Source organism: Abramis brama (genome assembly GCF_963993115.1).
Source record: "Abramis brama genome assembly, chromosome: 3".
NCBI lineage: Eukaryota > Metazoa > Chordata > Actinopteri > Cypriniformes > Leuciscidae > Abramis > Abramis brama.
In genome coordinates, this window is record NC_139965.1 from 6,406,311 (window position 1) to 6,425,772 (window position 19,462).

At 37.7% G+C, this 19,462-nt stretch overlaps 2 pseudogenes across 2 annotated transcripts; one reads left to right on the forward strand and one right to left on the reverse strand.

Moving 5' to 3' along the window:
• Positions 1-883: 883 nt before the first annotated feature.
• On the forward strand, positions 884-4,963 carry LOC311079876 (GTPase IMAP family member 7-like; annotated as a pseudogene). Its single transcript has 4 exons — positions 884-911; positions 3,788-4,103; positions 4,239-4,680; positions 4,725-4,963. The product of its transcript is annotated as a GTPase IMAP family member 7-like (transcript).
• A 6,683-nt stretch (positions 4,964-11,646) lies between these two features.
• On the reverse strand, positions 11,647-12,612 carry LOC311079182 (aerolysin-like protein; annotated as a pseudogene). Its single transcript has one exon. The product of its transcript is annotated as an aerolysin-like protein (transcript).
• Between the last annotated feature and the right edge of the window lie 6,850 nt (positions 12,613-19,462).

A 19,462-nucleotide genomic window follows, 5' to 3' on the forward strand; every position in this document is an offset into this window, starting at 1 on the left:
CGCGTCCCCGCCTCCAAACCGTTGGCCCTCGAACCCTCTTGTGGGACGACTGGGCAGAGTGTGACGATCCATTCGTGATAACCGTGCGTCCACTCTTAATGCCAAAGCGATCAGGTCGTTGAGCGAAGTGGGAAGGTCCATGGCATAGATCTCCTTCTGGACGCGGTCAGCCAGCCCATGCAGGAACATGTCCCACTGCGCCTCCTCGTTCCATTGACTCTCCGCCGCTAGGGTCCGAAACTCGATTGAAAAGTCAGAAACGGACCTCTCTCCCTGTCGCAAATCGGCCAGCATCCTTGCTGCCTCTCGTCCAGCGACGGCCCGATCGAACACCCTTCTCATTTCGGCGGAGAGATCCTGGAACGAGGCACAGCATGGATCTTGATTCTCCCACACCGCTGTTCCCCAGAGTGCCGCTCTCCCAGTCAGTAGCGTCAACACAAAGGCGACCTTGGCTCGCTCGTTATTGAATGTTCTGGGTTGAAGAGAAAAGTGCATGGAGCATCGTGTTAAGAAAGCTCTACAGAAGTTGGGTTCACCTGCATATGACTCGGGAACTGGTATGCGGGGCTCCGACTGGGAGGGGTTCTCTGGTGGTGGTGGGGGAACCGGCGGTGTGGGGGGCGCAGTGGGAACTCGCAGATGTTGAAGCTGTTGGGTGAGCTCAGACACCTGTGCCACTAGAGCCTGAACAGCGCGAGCTGTATCATTGAGGTTCTTCTCCTGGGAGTCCATTCGAAGTATGCTGCTGTTCACGAATTCTTCCAGCGATCTGGTGGAGCTACTCGCTGCTTCCATTGCTTGGTCAGATCGTTCTGTCATGATGGAAACACAGAAGCAGTTTGCAAGTAAAACTCTCTCTCTTTATTGAGTAACAGAAATGATGATAGACACAGTCCAGAGAGAAACAGGTTAGTGGCGCAGGGACTTCGATGGTCAGATGAGTGCCGTGATGGGAAGTGATGATGTGACGTGAAGAATCCAGAGTGAACATCCACAGGAACACGAACAGGAAACGAAGAAGGCACAAGACTGGAATGTAGACGAGATCAACACAACCGGAACTCACAAACAACGATCTGACAAAGGAGATGAGAAATGAGTGAGCAGGGCCGGGGCTAGCCATTTGGGTGCCCTAAGCACAAATGCTTGGCGATGCCCCCGCTCCCCCAACCAACAAACACCAAAGGAATAACAACCATTCCGATTTTCTTAGTTAGGTTCTCTTTACTTCCAAAATAACTGCTGCAAAGAAATAATTTTACATTAACAATGGCACCAAACATGAAAAGAAATAAATAATATAAAGGTTAAAATTATAAATACCAAATACCACCACAATTACTAAAAACACAGATTTGGAACTGAACAATGTAAACACAGAAAGTTAAAAGTGCAAAGGTCTGATGAGGCACAATATAATAATTCTGTACATAATTTGACAACTCTGTGAATATGAAAATATACAAACACTGAGATTGTGGGGGGGGGGGGGTTTCTTCTAATTGCAGTTTCAAAGTTTTTTTTTTTTTAAAGAGAATCAACATGCAGGGCTAAAGCCCCGGATCTTTTGCACTACTAGCGACGCCCCTGGACAGGCATACACGCATAGGCGTAATTTGCGGGTAGGATCATGTCCCCACCCACTATTTTCTAAGGTCGATATTGTCCCCACCACTTTTGAAACATCTCGCGGCACGAATGTACCAATACAAACAAACAAAACATCTCCAGTTAACCAGCAGAGCATTCATTTCATTCTTTTTTTAAATAAGAGGCGATCTAACGCTGAAATGTGTTGTTTTTTTAAATCAACTGATCAAAGTGCTCGTTGCCGCTGCGATCAGTGGCGCGGATACTATGTTTGTTTCTGGCTCGCGCACAGCCTTCACTCAGACGCGCGTTTCAATCCGTTGTGGAGACTCTCTATTCGTTCCGGTGCAATTAGAAAACAAAAAGCACAAAAAAGTGTCCCTGCCTGATATACAACCACTGAAAAACATAATCGGTTTTGAAGAAAAAAAAAGAAAAAAAAACTATATGAGTGCGGATTAGAACTCAGAACCTCTGATACGCTTGGCAAAAATTCTACCCCTGGACCACTTAAATACACGCTTAATTTTCGTCGGATCAACATATAATAGGCCTCATTGAACGACCACTTAAACCCAATCAATGTACTATTTAAATCGATGGTAGTGTTATATCTGTTTTATGATTAAGCATTGCGTCCGTCCCCGCCCACCCTCCCCCATCCCATAATCGCATAATCGAACAGACCACTGGGAGGTGGGGAGGGGGGGCACCAGAGGGAGACTGGCACAGGAGATTCACCTTTTTCTCGACTAATTTGGTCTAGGCCTATATTAGTTTTGTATTGCTTTTGTATATTAACATGCTTTAGACATATTTTATTTGTTATTTATACTAGTAGCCTATTGTGAAGATTTTTCACGACCCAGATTTTTTGGTGCCCCCCCAAGCACTTGGTGCCCTACGCGCAGTGCGTGATGTGCGTGTGCGGAGCGCCGGCCCTGTGAGTGAGTATATATAGGTGATGAGATGAGCTGCAGCTGGTGACGGGAGTGATGAGCTTGATCGCTGATGAGCATTAATCAGCAGGCACGCCCACACAATCAGCACACACACACACACAACAACAGAAACACGAGACAAGAAAGAGGCATAGGATTTATGAACCGTGACATAAATGGCTTTCCTGAGGTAAATGTTATGTGCCATAATTGTTCTCCTGCTGTTTTATTGACCCCTTTGTTTGATTGATTGGTCGATATTATGTATGAGGAATATACATTTCGGTAAGTTGTAGGCCTACTGTATCTTTCAACATTGTTTATTCGTATTTATTAGCTAGAGATGATCGGGTCACGTCACATTTACAAGCGCCAAAACGGCATTTATTGTTTGAATTTCGTAATAAAAGTGACAGAATCTGAGAGCTGAGATTTTTTTATATCATAAGTAACCTGCTCTGTCTAGTCTGTCGTTCTCCGTGTCCTCTTTGCTTCGCGATTTTTCTGTGCGTGAGAAAATGGATGTGTGGTGTGAGAGCGTGTGAAAAGTGTCAATCGCGTGAGTCTCACGGTGAATGCGTGTGAGTTGGCAGCTCTGCTATAGTACAACATTCTCAGTTCCATGGTTAACCAGATTATCTCTAATGCAGTTTGTACGTGCAGCTTTCTTACACAATCTCCACACTTGAAGGGTGGTGGTCTAGCTCCACGTTTCTGATCTGTGAACCATTTCTACTTTAGCTGAACACACTGCACACAGTCATGTATGCAATTGTCATTTGCAGGAGCTGTTGTGGTTGACAGAGTGTTTAACTTTGTGCGCATCTTCCTCCCTCTTAACAGTTCAGAAGATGATCCTCCTGTGGTTGCGTACTGCACTTAGTGATGTCTGCCCACAGATCTGTTGTACTTCGATGTGTAATGTTGAGGTGTAAGAAGTGTTATGTTTCTGCACTCTTCCATTTTTAGCAAATAAAAAAAAGTTTGTCTAAAAACAATTTTTGTGATGTTTTGTGCTGTTAATTTTGTTTGCCCTTTATGGAACATCAATGCCTCTTTAGGTAATGAACTCCATTACTTGTGTTTGTTTTCAGGGGTGATAACAGACGTTTTATACTTGTGCTACAACTGTTAGGCCAACAGTGTAATAAAATATGACTAAAATCAAATCTGTTTAATATGTATTAACATGCTATATTTATATTTTTTACAGTACTCAAAACAAATTTACCAGATTGTCTTTTTTCAAATAGCGTATAAACCTGCAAGAAAAATGGTTCTTCTTGGAAAAACAGGAGATGGCAAAAACAGCAGTGGAAATACAATTCTCAACAAATATTCACAACTAAATCTTCACTTGAATCTGTAATGGCTGAATGTAAATCAGGAGTTGCGACGGTTGATGGAAGAACAGTCACAGTTATTGACACACCTGGAAACTTTGACACACGTCTTGATGAGGAAATCGTCAAATCTGTGATCATTAGATCCATTACTGAATGTGCTCCTACTGTCGATGCCTTTGTCATTATTATAAAAGTTGGAAAGTACACAGAACAAGAAAAAGAGAGCTTGATGGTGTTTTAAGCCCCCAATGGCTCCTTAGAGGCAGCTAACCCAACCCTCAACCTTAAACCTACCCATCCCCTCGCTGCCTGGAAGGCGCCGTTGGGGGCATAAAACACCACAGCACAACACAAAGAGACTCTGGATAAAATAGTTGAATGTTGTGGAGAGGATACCTTTAAACATGGAGTGTTTTTATTCACTCATGGTGAAGATCTAGAAGATGGTCAAACCATCGAGGAATTTGTGAAGAAGAGTCCAAAACTGCAGGAGCTTGTTGATAAATGTGGAGGCCGCTGTCACGTCATTGATAATACACACTGGAATGACTCTCAATTAGGCTACAGGAACAACAGGGTTCATGTGAAAAATATGCTGGAGACCATCGACAAGATGGTGCAACAGAACGGCTGCTTCACCAATGAGCTGCTGTCAAGTGTAGAGGAAGACATTCAAGACGAGATGAATGGTATGGACACTATTCTTTTGCCTCCAGAGGAGAAGCGAGAGGCAGCGAAGAAGATTGTTCATAATAAATATCTCATTAGGTTTGCAGGAGTGGCTACAGGGACTCTGGTTGGTGCTTTTATGCGCAGTGGCATATGTCTTGGGTTTACTGAAAAGCAATAGCCACAACTGTTACTGCTGCAAGCACATTAGCAGATAAAGCAACAGCAGGCGCTAGCATCAGAGCTGCAGCTGTTATAATAGGAGCTGTTGGTGGAGGAATAATTGGATATAAAGAAGCTGATTCTGTGTTTGATGCCATTAAGATGCCAGCTAAAGCTAACTATGAGAATGCAAAAGGGGTTCTTAAAAAGGCAGAACAACTGCATTCTGATGTTTATAAGAAGTATCAATAGAATTATTTATTATGAATGAAATACTACAAACTGCTGTTGTCAATTCAATATTTTCATTTATATTTGATAGAACATCCTACCCTGTCTCACAGAGTGGCGTCTGCAGCTGGACGACTTTACGCACCGTGTACTCCAACTGGAACTATTTTCTTGCGGAAATTTGTCTTTATTGTTATTATGTCTTGCATTATATTTCCGTTGACTGACTCAGCGATGCCAGTGATTAGTGAATGTCTAAATCGATTTGCATTCGTTCGGACCGCTCTCTCATTGCATCATTTTGAGCGATTCGATAACCAATAATGTAACAGTGCTGGATGAAACAACTGATACAAAAAAGCTGCTGTGTATATAAATACGTGTATTCAAATGTGTGTTTGTGTCTGCCTGAGATGTTTTTCCATTGTTTTCCTATGTGAACATGCATTAGTCTTCTTGCAAGTTTTCCTGTTTTAAAATGTTTAAAATGTTACTAGAGCCACAGCAGGCCTACCTAAGTTCTGCTCATGTGTAACGTTCCTCTCACTGATCGTTTGGTCTGAAGAGTCACAAGTTTTATAAAAGTGTGTTACATGAATGCCAGTTATAAAACTTCTCTCATAGTTGAATGTTTAAAATGAGGAAATATTGCATTTTTGAAAAACTCAGTGCAGACCATCAGATGACTAGAACAATGCACTCTTGAAATTGCTCACTAGAATGAATGAAGCTCTGTGTATCAAGTGTCAAGACGTTATTTGGTTGCATTGCTCACTTTTCATGTATTGTGTCTACATTGCGATTGTGACCGGATGCTCTCCTTTCCATGTTGCTCACTTATACAAATTATTAAGTAGAGTTTCACGTCGTAAATTTCCCTTTAAGTGTTAGGACACGTCATTTCCGATCGCCATAAATAGCCTGTTAGGTAGTGATGGAAAAATGAGGCTTCCTGAACCACTGAGACCTCGCAGCCCATTGCTTCAGCTAAAGGTTCATTACTCGAAGCTTCATTCAACATTGCTCACTAGTGACACCTAGCTACTGTGCAAATAAATAGCAGACAAATTAATAATTCTGAACCAGTGACCAAAACCTGGTTCAATGACCATGGTATCACTGTGTAATTACTGTGTGATTTCATGTAATATTCTAATTTTCTGAGATTTTGATTTCTTGGGTTTCATAAGCTGTAAGCCATAATCATCAAAATTATAACAAATAAAGGCTTGAAATATCTCACTTTGCATGTAATGAGTCTATATAATATACAAGTTTCACTTTTTGAATGGAATAACTGAAATAAATTAACTTTTTGATGATATTCTAATTATATGACCAGCACCTGTATATGGTCATAATAATAGTCATAGAAACACAGACCTTTTTGTAGAATTTGATGAACAAATAAATGCCTTATTAAATTCCTTCATCAACGCTAAATTAATTTTGGGGGGTGACTGGAACTGCATAAGTGACCCCATCAAAGACTGTCAACCTCAAAGATTCTTAAGAGGCAATTATGGAGAGTTTAATAATCTATGTATGCATTTAAACTGTTGTGACATATGGAGACTAAAAAATCCACAGCAAATCCAGTTTTGGATTTGCTTCCCAGGACAAATTTTCTGAAACGCACATCACTTTACAGAGCAATATCTATTTGGAATCGACTCTCTGTCTCATCACGCAGAGTTCAGAACAAATACAAATTTAAGAGGACAGTAACCCAGGAACTGCTGCAAATGACCTCGTGAAAGCTGGAAATTGTCATGTTCTTTCACTTGGTAATATTTTGAATGTAACTGTAATGTTTGAACTCTCTTGATTGTAATTTGTGTTTGTTTTGTGTAATTTTATGTTGTGAATATTTTTTAAAGAGGACCCCAGGAAGACTAGCTGCCATTAAATGGGCCGCTAATGGGGATCCTAATAAAACAATAAAACAATAAAACAGTTCACTTGGAATAACAAAGATTTATCTAAGAGATCCAGGATTGACTTCTGGCTTATTTCAAATGAGTTGCTAGACAGTGTGGAAGAAACCAAAATAGAGCCCTCAGTATTTTCTGATCATAATATGATTACTTTAGTATTATGTATAAGGGGTCAATCAATAAAATATAAACCAAATTATTGGAAATTAAATAATACACGTTTGAGTGATAAAATCTTCAAAGAAAAAGCCAAAAAAATCATAAATGAAAATTTGATAGAAGCAAAAAAAGACAAAATATATGGCAAAATTTCAAATCCGTAATATGGCCATTGAAAGGGCAAAATAAATATCTAAGGAAAAAAGAATGAGACAAGATAGAATACTCAAGGGAACAATTTATATCTATGTTAAGAGAGGTGGGGGTCTAGCTGCTCTTTTTAAAGATATCTATCAATGTAAGCAAAAATCATTTGGGAATTACTTGTCTTTCGAATATCTGGGTATTGTGTTAAAAGGTGCTCCACGCATTTTACTTATCATTATTTACAGGCCTCCAAAATACTCTCCAGCCTTTGCTGAGGACTTTACAGAACTGTTATCAACAATTACATCAGAGTTTGACTGTTTTGCCATTGCTGGAGATTTAAACATCCACATAGATAATGCAGAAACCAATATGGCAAAAGAAATCAATACTGTTTTAAAAACTTTTGATCTGACTCAGCATGTTCATGGACCCACACACAATCGTGGACACACTCTAGATTTACTTATCAGTAAGGGTCTAAACATTTCATCGATTGTTATTAAGGATGTAGCACTGTCTGATCATTTCTGTATTTTCTTTGATATATTGATCTCTCCTGCCACTGAAGCTAGATCTGTGTCTGTCAAGAAGAGATGCTTAAATGAGAACACTAGTGTACTATTTATGAAGGCTATATCCTTAACACCAAGCATATCTGCAGACTCTGTTGATTTTCTCCTTGATTCCTTTAACTCAAAAGTTAAAAGTGTAATTGATGATATTGCTCCTGTTAAAGTCAGGAAGAAGAGTGGCAGACAAAAAGCACATTGGAGAAACTCAACAGCAGTGCAAAATATGAAAAGACAATGCAGAAAAGTAGAGCGCATATGGCGGAAGACAAAACTTGTAGTCCATTATAACATCTACAAAGACTGCATCCATGCTTTTAATATGGAACTAGGCAAAGCTAGACAGACTTTCTTCTCAAATATTATAAACAGTAATTTAAACAACACACGCACTCTTTTTGCTACTGTAGAGAGACTGACAAACCCCCCAAGCCAGATTCCCAGTGAAATGCTCTCAGACAACAAGTGCAGTGAGTTTGCCTCTTTCTTCTCTGAGAAAATCAATAATATCAGAAAGGTGATCAGCACATCCTTGAGTTGCCCTGGGGTTAGACAGACCATCAAACCACCTGAGAAAGTAGTTACTATGTCTGACTTCAAAGAAATTGATGGCAAAATTTTGGAAGAAACCGTACAGCACCTTAAAACATCAACCTGTGCTCTTGACACACTTCCCACATCATTTTTCAAAAGTGTGTTAAACAGTTTAGAAGCAGATCTTCTAGAAGTGGTAAATGCCTCACTTCTCTCTGGGAGTTTTCCAAACTCCCTGAAAACTGCAGTTGTCAAGCCCCTCCTGAAAAAGAGCAATCTGGATAAGACCATATTAAGCAACTATAGGCCGATCTCAAATCTTCCTTTCATAGGCAAGATCATTGAAAAAGTTGTCTTCAATCAGCTGAACAAATTCTTATGCTCGAATGGATACTTTGACAATTTTCAATCTGGTTTCCGACCGCACCACAGCACAGAGACAGCGCTCATAAAGATAATAAACGATATTCGCTTAAATACTGATTCAGGCAAATTATCAGTGCTGGTACTACTCGACCTCAGTGCTGCATTTGACACTGTCGATCATAACATACTTCTTGACAGGCTGGAAAACTGTGTGGGGCTTTCTGGGATAGTCCTGAAATGGTTCAGGTCATACTTAGATGGGAGAGGTTATTATGTGAGTATAGGAGACCATAAGTCTAAGTGGACATCCATGACATGCGGAGTCCCTCAAGGCTCAATTCTTGCGCCACTCCTGTTCAACCTGTATATGCTCCCAATGAGCCAAATAATGAGAAAGAACCAAATTGCTTACCACAGCTATGCAGACGACACACAGCTCTACTTAGCCCTATCGCCTAATGATTACAGCCCCATTGACTCCCTGTGCCAATGCATCGATGAAGTCGACAGTTGGATGTGTCAAAACTTTCTTCAGTTAAACAAAGACAAAACTGAAGTCATTGCATTTGGAAACAAAGATGAAGTTCTCAAGGTGAACGCATACCTTCACTCTAGGGGTCAAACAACTAAACATCAAGTCAGGAATCTTGGTGTGACACTAGAGTCAGACCTTAGTTTCAGTAGTCATGTCAAAGCAATAACTAAATCAGCATACTATCATCTAAAAAATATTGCAAGAATTAGATACTTTGTTTCCAGACAAGACTTAGAGAAACTTGTTCATGCTTTCATCACCAGCAGGGTGGATTATTGTAATGGACTCCTCACTGGCCTTCCCAAAAAGACCATAAGACAGTTGCAGCTCATACAGAACGCTGCTGCCAGGATTCTGAGCAGAACCAGAAAATATGAACATATCACACCAGTCCTCAGGTCTTTACACTGGCTCCCAGTTAAATTTAGGATTGATTTTAAAGTATTATTACTGGTATATAAATCATTCAATGGCCTAGGACCTCAATATATTGCAGATATGCTCACTGAATATAAACCCAACAGATCACTCAGATCACTAGGATCATATCAGCTAGAAATACCAAGGGTTCACTCTAAGCATGGCGAGTCCGCTTTTAGCTATTATGCCAGCCGCAGCTGGAACCAGCTTCCAGAAGAGATCAGACGTGCTCCTACAGTAGTGACTTTCAAATCCAGACTCAAAACACATCTGTTTAGCTATGCATTTACTGAATGAGCACTGTGCCAATGTTCGTCCGACTGTTTGTACTGTACTGTATTTTATTTTTTATTTTTCTAAACTGTTTTAATTATTCTTATTTCTTTTTATTATTTTAATTTCTTCTATGTAAAGCACTTTGAATTGCCACTGTGTATGAAAAGTGCTATATAAATAAACTTGCCTTGCCTTGCCTTGAAAAAAATGAGCAGTCACAAGCTGACATCAATACTTTATTTGAATTACAAGCTGAATTGGACAATATCTATCAAAATTTGGCACAGGGAGCCTTTATTCGTTCTAGGCGAAAATGGATAGAGCATGGTGAAAGGAATACAAAGTATTTTCATAATTTAGAAAAAAAGAAATGTTAGTGTCAATAGTATTTATAAACTTAAAATTAATGATCAGATCTCTGAAGACTCCTCAAAAATCTCAAATTTTGTGGAAGATTTATATAAAAAAACTATATTCCGAACATAACAGTTGTCAGAGCTCATATTTCCTCTCCTGTATAAAAAGTGTGGCTCAAGGTATTGATGAAACTCAGAAGGACATTTGTGATCAAGACCTATCCCTAGAAGAACTTAAAAAGAACATTAGTAAGTTAAAAGATAATAAATCCCCAGGTAATGATGGCGTAACAGGTGAATTTTATAAAGCATTTCAAGATTACATTTCTGAATTCTTATTATTAGTTTTTAAGGAGGCTATAGAAACCTGTAGGCTTCCCCCGACTATGTGTCAAGGCTTAATTACATTATTACCTAAACTAGGGTGACCATATTCCAGGTCATGTCCGGCCGGGATTTCGAGATCGCCCAAAATATCCGCGATTCGGCTTTTGCTTTCTCGTCGCCATTCATTTTGTTTACATGTACACCTTTTGATTCAGTAGTACTGAATTAATTCCGATTGGTTAATCTGAATGTAGTGTTTACATGAACGCTAAACAAGTGATCGGTTGATGTGCGTGTAAGCATTGCTAAGAAAATTCCTGTGTTTTCGTCTCGATCGGGATCCGTGTGAATCAGAATGCATGACCTGCAAAGCTGGCACGTACGTGTCAGTGTCAAATAACGTAATAATGTAAACATAATGAATGGTGACTGTAGAAAGCAAAAGACGAATCCCGAGCATTTTGGGCGATCTCGAAATCCTGGCCAGATATGTCCGGGTAAAACAGGACGTATGGTCACCCTACCTAAACCCAATAAGGATTGCTTGCTTCTTGACATCTGGAGGCCTATAACCTTAAAAGGGCAATACAAACTTTATATAGTGACTGCAATAGTTCAGTTAAACTTCCATGGGGAACTACTCGTAGATTTAGCATCTCCCGGGACATAAAACGAGGAGATCCGGCGCCTCCGTTCTTATTTCTTCTAGTCATGCAAACCATGGCTCTATGTATACATAACGATTCGTTATTCATTATTCATCGTCTGGTATCGTTTAAAGCCCTTTGAAGCTGCACTGAAACTGTCATTTGGACCTTGAACCGTTTGGGTCCCATTGGAGTCCATTATATGGGGGAAAATCCTGGAATGTTTTCATCAAAAACCTTAATTTCTTTTCGACTGAAGAAAGAAAGACATGGACATCTTGGATGACATGGGGGTGAGTAAATTATCAGCAAGTTTTTTTAAAAGTGAACTAATTCTTTAACATCCCACATCCTGCGATGTGACTATTGTGGATGCGCACACCACAATATCGATGCTAAAATGATACATCGTGCAGCCCTACTTGACATTACAGAGGAGATTCCTTGGTATCCACTTTGATATCAATGTAAGTGACGCCTTTGTATGTGCCCTTGGTTCCATACTCAAACACACTGCCGTTCCTGCAGGTCATCTTCACTGTGCCAGTGTAAGGCAGGTCAAAAGCGGCTCTGCCAATAGTGATGGAAACATGCAGCTTCTTCCCTGGTGGGACTTCTAAATCTGTAGTCAGAGTTTCGGTTCTCTCATCTGTGTTCTCCTGACCGTAAGTGCTTTCATTTCCAATGGTGACACTGAATCCTGCAGTAACTTCAGCAACCGCTGGAATCGCAGCCTTCACTTCCATACTAAATGTTGCAGATAAACTTCCACTCATAGACCATGAAGATGTTTTGATCACTTTCTTTGAGATTTCAATTTTTTGTTTTTGAGTGGCGGAGGAGTTGTTCCTGAAAGTGAGGGATTTGATTTCTTCTATTGTCACCTTTGGTATCAGTTGGTGGAGAGTGGGATACTGGACATCGGTGAGAACTGCTGATTCAACTGCTCTGAGAAACATGAATCCCATGCAGTCAATGTCATGACCACCTCTTCCTACAACTCCCAAACAAAATCCAGAGCTGACATCCATGGGATTTTCCCTTCTTAAACCCCAGCTTGTCATTTTTGCAAAAAATTCTCTCCCCAGACTGGTCTTGAATTTGATGGCTCCAAGACGTGTTCCTGCTCCGTTCGCCCACAGGGACAGTGAGGTGAAACACTCACCAGGTGTGAACTTGTACTCTTGATACGGTCATCGTGCATCAAAAGTTGGACTTCGTCCCCCAAATTCATTAACTCTTCCATCTGAAAGCCAGACCTTGACAGCCTTCACCTGCGATTCTCCCACCCAGACTCCGATCTTCTCTAAACTGGCACCGTTGTCCACACCAGTAAATGAGAATGGATTACCTCCTTGTCCACCAATTTGTTGAAGAGTTGTTGTGTCGGACATCAAATCTGAAAAAAATATAAATATACAATTTTATAATTTTATATAAATTATATAAATTAAATGATATAAATTTAATATAAAAATAATATCAGATCAGAATTAGCATCACCTTTACACTTTATTGCAGTGTTTCCCAACCCAGTTTCTGTAGACACAACAGCAGTACACGCTGGACTTCTTTCTTAATTGATCCATTCATTTCGGGTCTGTGAGTATCTACTAATAAGCTGACTTGAATCAGGTGTGTCTGAATAGGCAAGCATGCTAAATGTGCAGTTCTGGCATTCCTCTGGGAACAGGGTTGGGAAACATTAGCCGCTTTTCCACTGTCAGGCCGAACAGATCTAACTGTGGTAAGGAATGGTTATATGGTGTGTAGGGCTGAGCAATTATGGGCAGAACTCTTTACTGCCCTACTACTTCAAAAAGCCTTTTAAAGGTATACATGTGAATTAAACGTGGCACAATGGCCTTCATCATCACAGTATGCTAATGCCTATCTAGTGCAAGGGATTCATCAATACTGATTGAGGACTGTTGGGACACTCCAGGCACTGGATGTTTCTGCCAGGAGAGACAGAGTCGTTTGCACCTCAATGACACGTCTGTACCATTTGTCTGTATATTTAAACGTAACTTAATAAATAACTTTGCCTGCTTTAAAACCAGAGAAACTGATAATTTTGCAGTGGTCTCTTAATTTTTTTCAGAGCTGTATATGTGTGAATATACATTCACATTTATATGGGAACATGTATGTGTAATATATGTAAACAATAAAGGATAAAACTTTGTGAATATTACATGTGATGCTATTTTTGTCTTCATTTATATATGCATTTAATATACAGCCATACATGGTCAATGCATATATTGCAGTATATTGACAAATATAAGCACTATGGAAATGTATTATGAAATATATCACATTTTCTGTATATTCCCATATCTATTTTATTTTTATTTTTTTAATTAAAGGGTTTATACACTCTTATTAGATATTTTTTATTTCAGAAATGTTGGAGCATGCAGGAATTGCAAAAATAAACATTTTCAAAACATCTTACATATCGGTTTGAATTATCAACACTCAGTTCACTAAGGATTGAAGTGTGGTTCTATCATGCCAAGATCATAAGAGCTGCCTGAGCAAAACATGGCTCAAAAATTCATAATGTAATTTACTCACATTTCATTCGAGGAGGATTCTCCATGCTGTCGTCACAATGAATTTGTTAGTGTCTCTTAATACAGTCTCAGTCAGAGATGTGCTGTCAGACTCTTCAAAACCTACAGAGAGAAGTGACACAAATCAGGATGAGTACATCCTCACCATGTCTTCCAGTAAAATGTAAAACGCGGTATATTTGTACAGAATACGAGGCAGAGTTCTTTAGTAAATTCATATAAGACAAAAGAATTACAGAAATAATGGATTCTAAACCTTAAATAAATTCCACAGTCAAGAGCCTGAAGCATATGAGGGAGAAACACCCAGAAAATCAAAATTGTGCTTTGTTGGTTTTGCATTCTTGTAGATAATTTCTTGATAGCATAGCTATGTAACTTTTTTTATTTTACTACCCAACAGACTCAAGAGGTGATCACTGGTCACTGATGCTCAGAGGGCTCCTGATTGTCCTAGGTGACAACCCCACAGACTTCTTCCAAGCATGCTTTGTAAGTTACGCATTTTTTTAAAGGCTATCTCAAAGGACCATGACAACATAATTATTTTATTATTTGATATTCCAGGGCTCTAAGAGTGCGACCAAATTTGGGTGCGACTAAAAATGAGTGACGACGGAGGACAGAATTAAACATTCAAACGTAGCCTGGTTACACTTAAGGTCTGTGATATTAGTCTGATTTTATTTTCGATTTCGGCTTCCAAAGAGTATAAAAAAAAATATATATTGAGGTAAAACCATTAAAACTATAGCCGCATTCTGTCTAGCGCAACTTCTTCCCTTCGCAGCATTACGCTGTCATTTCTCCCTAAAACTCAAACTTAACCACAGAATCAGCACGATCGGTGATTGTTGTAAAATGCAGTCTAGCTACTGTTGTTAAATTGCGGGACGCATTAATAATTAAAAAACAGCTATTAAAAGCATAAAAATCTGCGCAAGAGATGCTGTTCGCAAGGCGGCGCGCGCTCCGAAACAGACCGAGACAAGCAAATTACTTTAGGTTTCATATGCGCGTTTAAACGATCAAATGTACACACAAGTACTTTATGTCAAAATGACCGGCTTGGAGATTCACCAAACAGTTTATGTCTTAAATGGATGTAGACTAGTTATGGAAATAGTTGGGAGAATATGGTGCATCAGATCAGTAGCAGATCTGCACTCAGTCTTAAAGGGGCCGCAGACTAATAAACATGCTGACGATTGCGCCATTACTGCGAATCAAACAACAAGAGAAAAATCACTCACAGCTCTTGAAAGAATAACTTCAGCTTTAATAAACATTAATCTATTTATGATAAATTATGCAGTGTTATTTTACATTTGATTACTTTATTCGATTTCTTTTAAGACCATACCTGAACAGTAATCTTAGTAGACCTTCCTGAAAGTCGGCTATTGCGCCGGCGCCATAGGCTCGTTTTTTTTTTTTCATATCAGTGCAAAAGAGACTCAAAATACTCTGTTGATTTTGATCTTACATACTTGTGTTGTACATCATTCAAAACTGTTTAAATTCTTCTTTTATTTGTGTACACTCATAATAAAAACAAAATGTGTTTTTTCGTAAAACAAAGAAAATAAATATGATGCGCGTTCTGCGGTCTCTCTCAAAATGATCTGTAACTCAGCGAATGTTTGTCACACAGACTTGAAACGCACAACGCTTGGAGTCTCTATTTTTAAAGTATGTAAATTATATAAAAAACAAACACGAAGTGACATTGAAGTGTTACCTGTTTTTGGTCAATAAAAAAAAAAAAAACATTGAACTGTTGTTGTTTAATTTCTTTACATAAGACATTACATAAATATGTCATTTATTACTACTTAAAATAATTTGGTAATATAATAAATGTTTTATGTTTAACTCATTCTGTGAGTAGTATAATATTAATAGTAAACCTATATTAATAATAATAATAATAATAATAATGTGAAATAATGATTTTCAGTAAAGTCTACTAATGTAAGCTTGATTTGTGTACTGCACCCAACTTAACCTGTTTAGTTTCACCCTGTGTAAAAACTCAAATGGATTAGTGGAACGGGTTTCCACGCATTCGCAGGCCATGACCCCCAAACCAGCTATTGTACTTTTAACATTTAACATCTGTAGCTATGAGGTCGACGAGGTCTGGACCTCTGTATTATTTAGAGGTGTGTATAATAAAGGCTGTGCAATAATATAGTATTAACTCGACTCTAGTGCTGAGAGGATATTGCACAGCATCAGGATCATTTGATAATGGTCATAAAGTGTGAGATAAGATGCTAAACTAAACATTTCATAATTGAGATAGAAATGTTAAACGACCAACAAATATAACCAGGCAAACAAGTAAACTTTTGACTAATTTCACCATTTTGAATTGAAAATAGGCCTACATAATTTACGTAACATCAATGTATGCAATAAATCTTAACGAAGCCTTTTTTATCATATTGGGCATAAGATTTATGAATATGTACATATTGTGAATACATTTTATAAACTTAGCTTTCCTGGTAGCCTTCAGTAAATTACTTTCAGTAAATTAAATGATTCATAAAACATATAAATATAAGTTGCCCCTATGTTTGCTTTCTACACTGACACAGACTGAAATGAAAATACTATCAGTCAAAGCTCAGCTTTAGGAGGGGAAGAGACAGAGCAAGATAACGAGACTGAGAGAAACAGAAAGACTGATGGAGATGAGGAGAGACCAGGTGTTGACTAATAATATTAATAAAAAATAAAAACACTTGGTGAGTTAGCATGAAAAAATATATAAAAATCAATATATGTTTAAAAATTATGAGAGGAAACGTTTTTATTTCACTTTTGTTTAGCATTTTATTTTATTATATCAATATCATCAGTTCAGTGCAGAAAAATGAAAAGGTAACATGATAACTGATAAGCTTAACCAGTTATTCTTCTTCTTATTTGTTTATTTTCATTATTTTTTTATTAATCACTGCAAGTCTTTAAATTGATAATAATTTAACATCAACATTTTTTTTTTTTTTTTTTTTTTTAAAGGGGCAAAGTGAAAGATAATTTTGCTTGCCTGACCAGACAAGTAGCTTAAAACTTTAGTGATAAAATACTGACGTACAAATTCAAAATGTTGAGTAAAAAAAAAAAAAAAAAAAAAATCAAAATCAAAATCAAAATGTTGAGTTAAAAAAGAAAATGTATAACATATTATAGTTATTTAACATAACACCACTGCAGGAGCTATTTTGATGAATATCAAGATTGAAAATGTTAGATTAATTTTAGGCTATAGTTCAATAAACAAGTAGCCTATTTAATATTAAGTTACTTATAGTTTAGGCACATTATTGACTGTTTTAGTTCTATTTCACCGACGAAAATAGTTCCATAGCGTCACGATCATTTCGATGATCAAATGACTTAGGCAATTATTTTAGGAAGGTCTATTGAATGCCTATTAAATGATTATGATTTTGCGTTTGAATGAATGACTCATTAAGACTTCACTTGCCGCCGCTTATTGGCGGTTTAGTTTCATGTTTAAAAGTAGCCTATCATTGATTTTTTTTTTTTTTTTTTTTTTATTTTATTTTTTTTATTCAAAGATTTATTTAAAACATTCACCTCATAACATTATGCTATTTATTACAGTTGTAATTTTGCAGTGTACATTATTTAATTTATTGATCAAATGTAAGAATTTGACATGAAAGATGATGCATACATTTAATAAGGTAAAAATAAAATCTGCCTTTTTATAAATGCAAATAAATATCACAAATATGCAGATTTACTATGTAAAAGCTGATAGAACACTGATGAGAATATTGCTTCAGAATGAAATATTTATAGGCTACCACCAAACATCATCCCGGAATGAATTATTTTACATTTAATTATTCAATATCTGTACGTGAATACTGTTAGACCTACCTGAAAATCTTAAAGCTGTGTTTATTTTCATTTGTTTCATCTTTGTTCTATTAAATTTGGTTTTGTCCATTGCTTGTAATTAAGTTTATTTGTTATAATTTTATTACTGAATGTTTGCTTTTCTTTAATAACATTTGAACTTTATAATTAAGTCTTTGGCTTTTGCTGTGGTATAAAAAAATGTCACTGGCAGGCCTATCTAACATTTTGTAGCTTATTTATTTGAATAAAAGGTTTCATGGGCCAAAACAACAAAAGCAATAACAATTTAAAATATTTGTATTATTATTATTAGTAGGCTAGTAGTATTGTGTTGGGTAATGAGTGTGTGCGCTAACACTGATCTTGCACACCCCTCAGCAAATGTGCAGTTGCGCCCCTGGTAAGTCTACAGTAAGTTTTTATTTATTTATTTATTTAAATAATTTTGTAGGCTACTGTACTGATATATTGGCAGAAGCTCATCCAGTAAGTCAGTCTGCCTACTAAGCATTTACTATAACCTTGTAAATATCATTAATTGTAATGAATGATTGGACGATTATATTCTTGGACTGTGAGTTGAATTTGCAGACGGTCCCTTTAGCAGTCTAGGCGAATATGCAGCGAATATCAAACCTACAATTAACTTTACTGCACATAGCCTATGCAAAGTCAATGCAAATGCCGTTAATTATTTTTTTTTCCCACAGCCCCGCTTATTTTCACGTTACCTTGTAAACCTCACGTTTCATGTTATCACCATGAATGAAACTGAGATGTCTTCTTTAATGTGAATTTTACATAAAACATTGCTATTTTAATAAACCTGTATATACATATCATTACTAATTTTGGCAAAAACAAAACAAAAAAAAACCATATATCCCCCCCCCAAACTGCACAAAGAGTAAAACATTAATTAAAAAGTGATAGGCCTAAATGCGTCTAAAAATCAGACTGTTACAAAATCACACTGTCTGCGGCCTCTGGAGAACTCAGATCAACTGCTAGCATAAAGTTTAAGGTAAAAATTATAGTATCTTACTACTATGCAATTAGATAAACTGTTCATTTATTCCATCACTTTACCTCTGTCTTTATCCCCTTTTATCCACTTCTCTTCTTTTTGGCACTGTATCTATCGCAGACTATAATGCTCATTTATAATGTGTCATGTAAATTCGGCCATCCGTCACAATCAGGAACTTTCACCGTGTCTAGACCTGGTGCGAGCTGCCAGGCCTGTTTCTACAGGCTGAGTGTGTTAAGCGCCCTAAAACAAAAGCAATGCTGTCTACACTGGATGCGGCGAGAAGCGACGCTACACAACAAATTACCAAAAACTGATCGAGCACGCTCTGTTTCTGACGCACTTCAAGCACTCGCTGGGTAGACCGGAGTCTGGGGACTTAGTTTTTTTTTTTTTTTTTTTTGTTGCTTTATTTGGTAGTATTTCGAATTAATGGTTTAAAATAGTATTAGTAAAAAATAATAATAATAATAAAAAATCAGTCGTTCACTCATACAGGCCGGCTACAGGCAACATTCTAATAGGCTATAGCGTTATGCGTGTGTGTCAATCAACATTGCAGTTCCCGCAACCTCTGCCAAAAGATATTTTCAGTTAGATTTAGATTCCTTACCTGAACGAAATGACTGGAATTATAAAACCTGGGTGTTCCTGTCTTCAGAAATGGTTGATCTCTCCATAATATCCCTGAGACATGTCATTAAATACAGCGGCTGAGTTTCACGA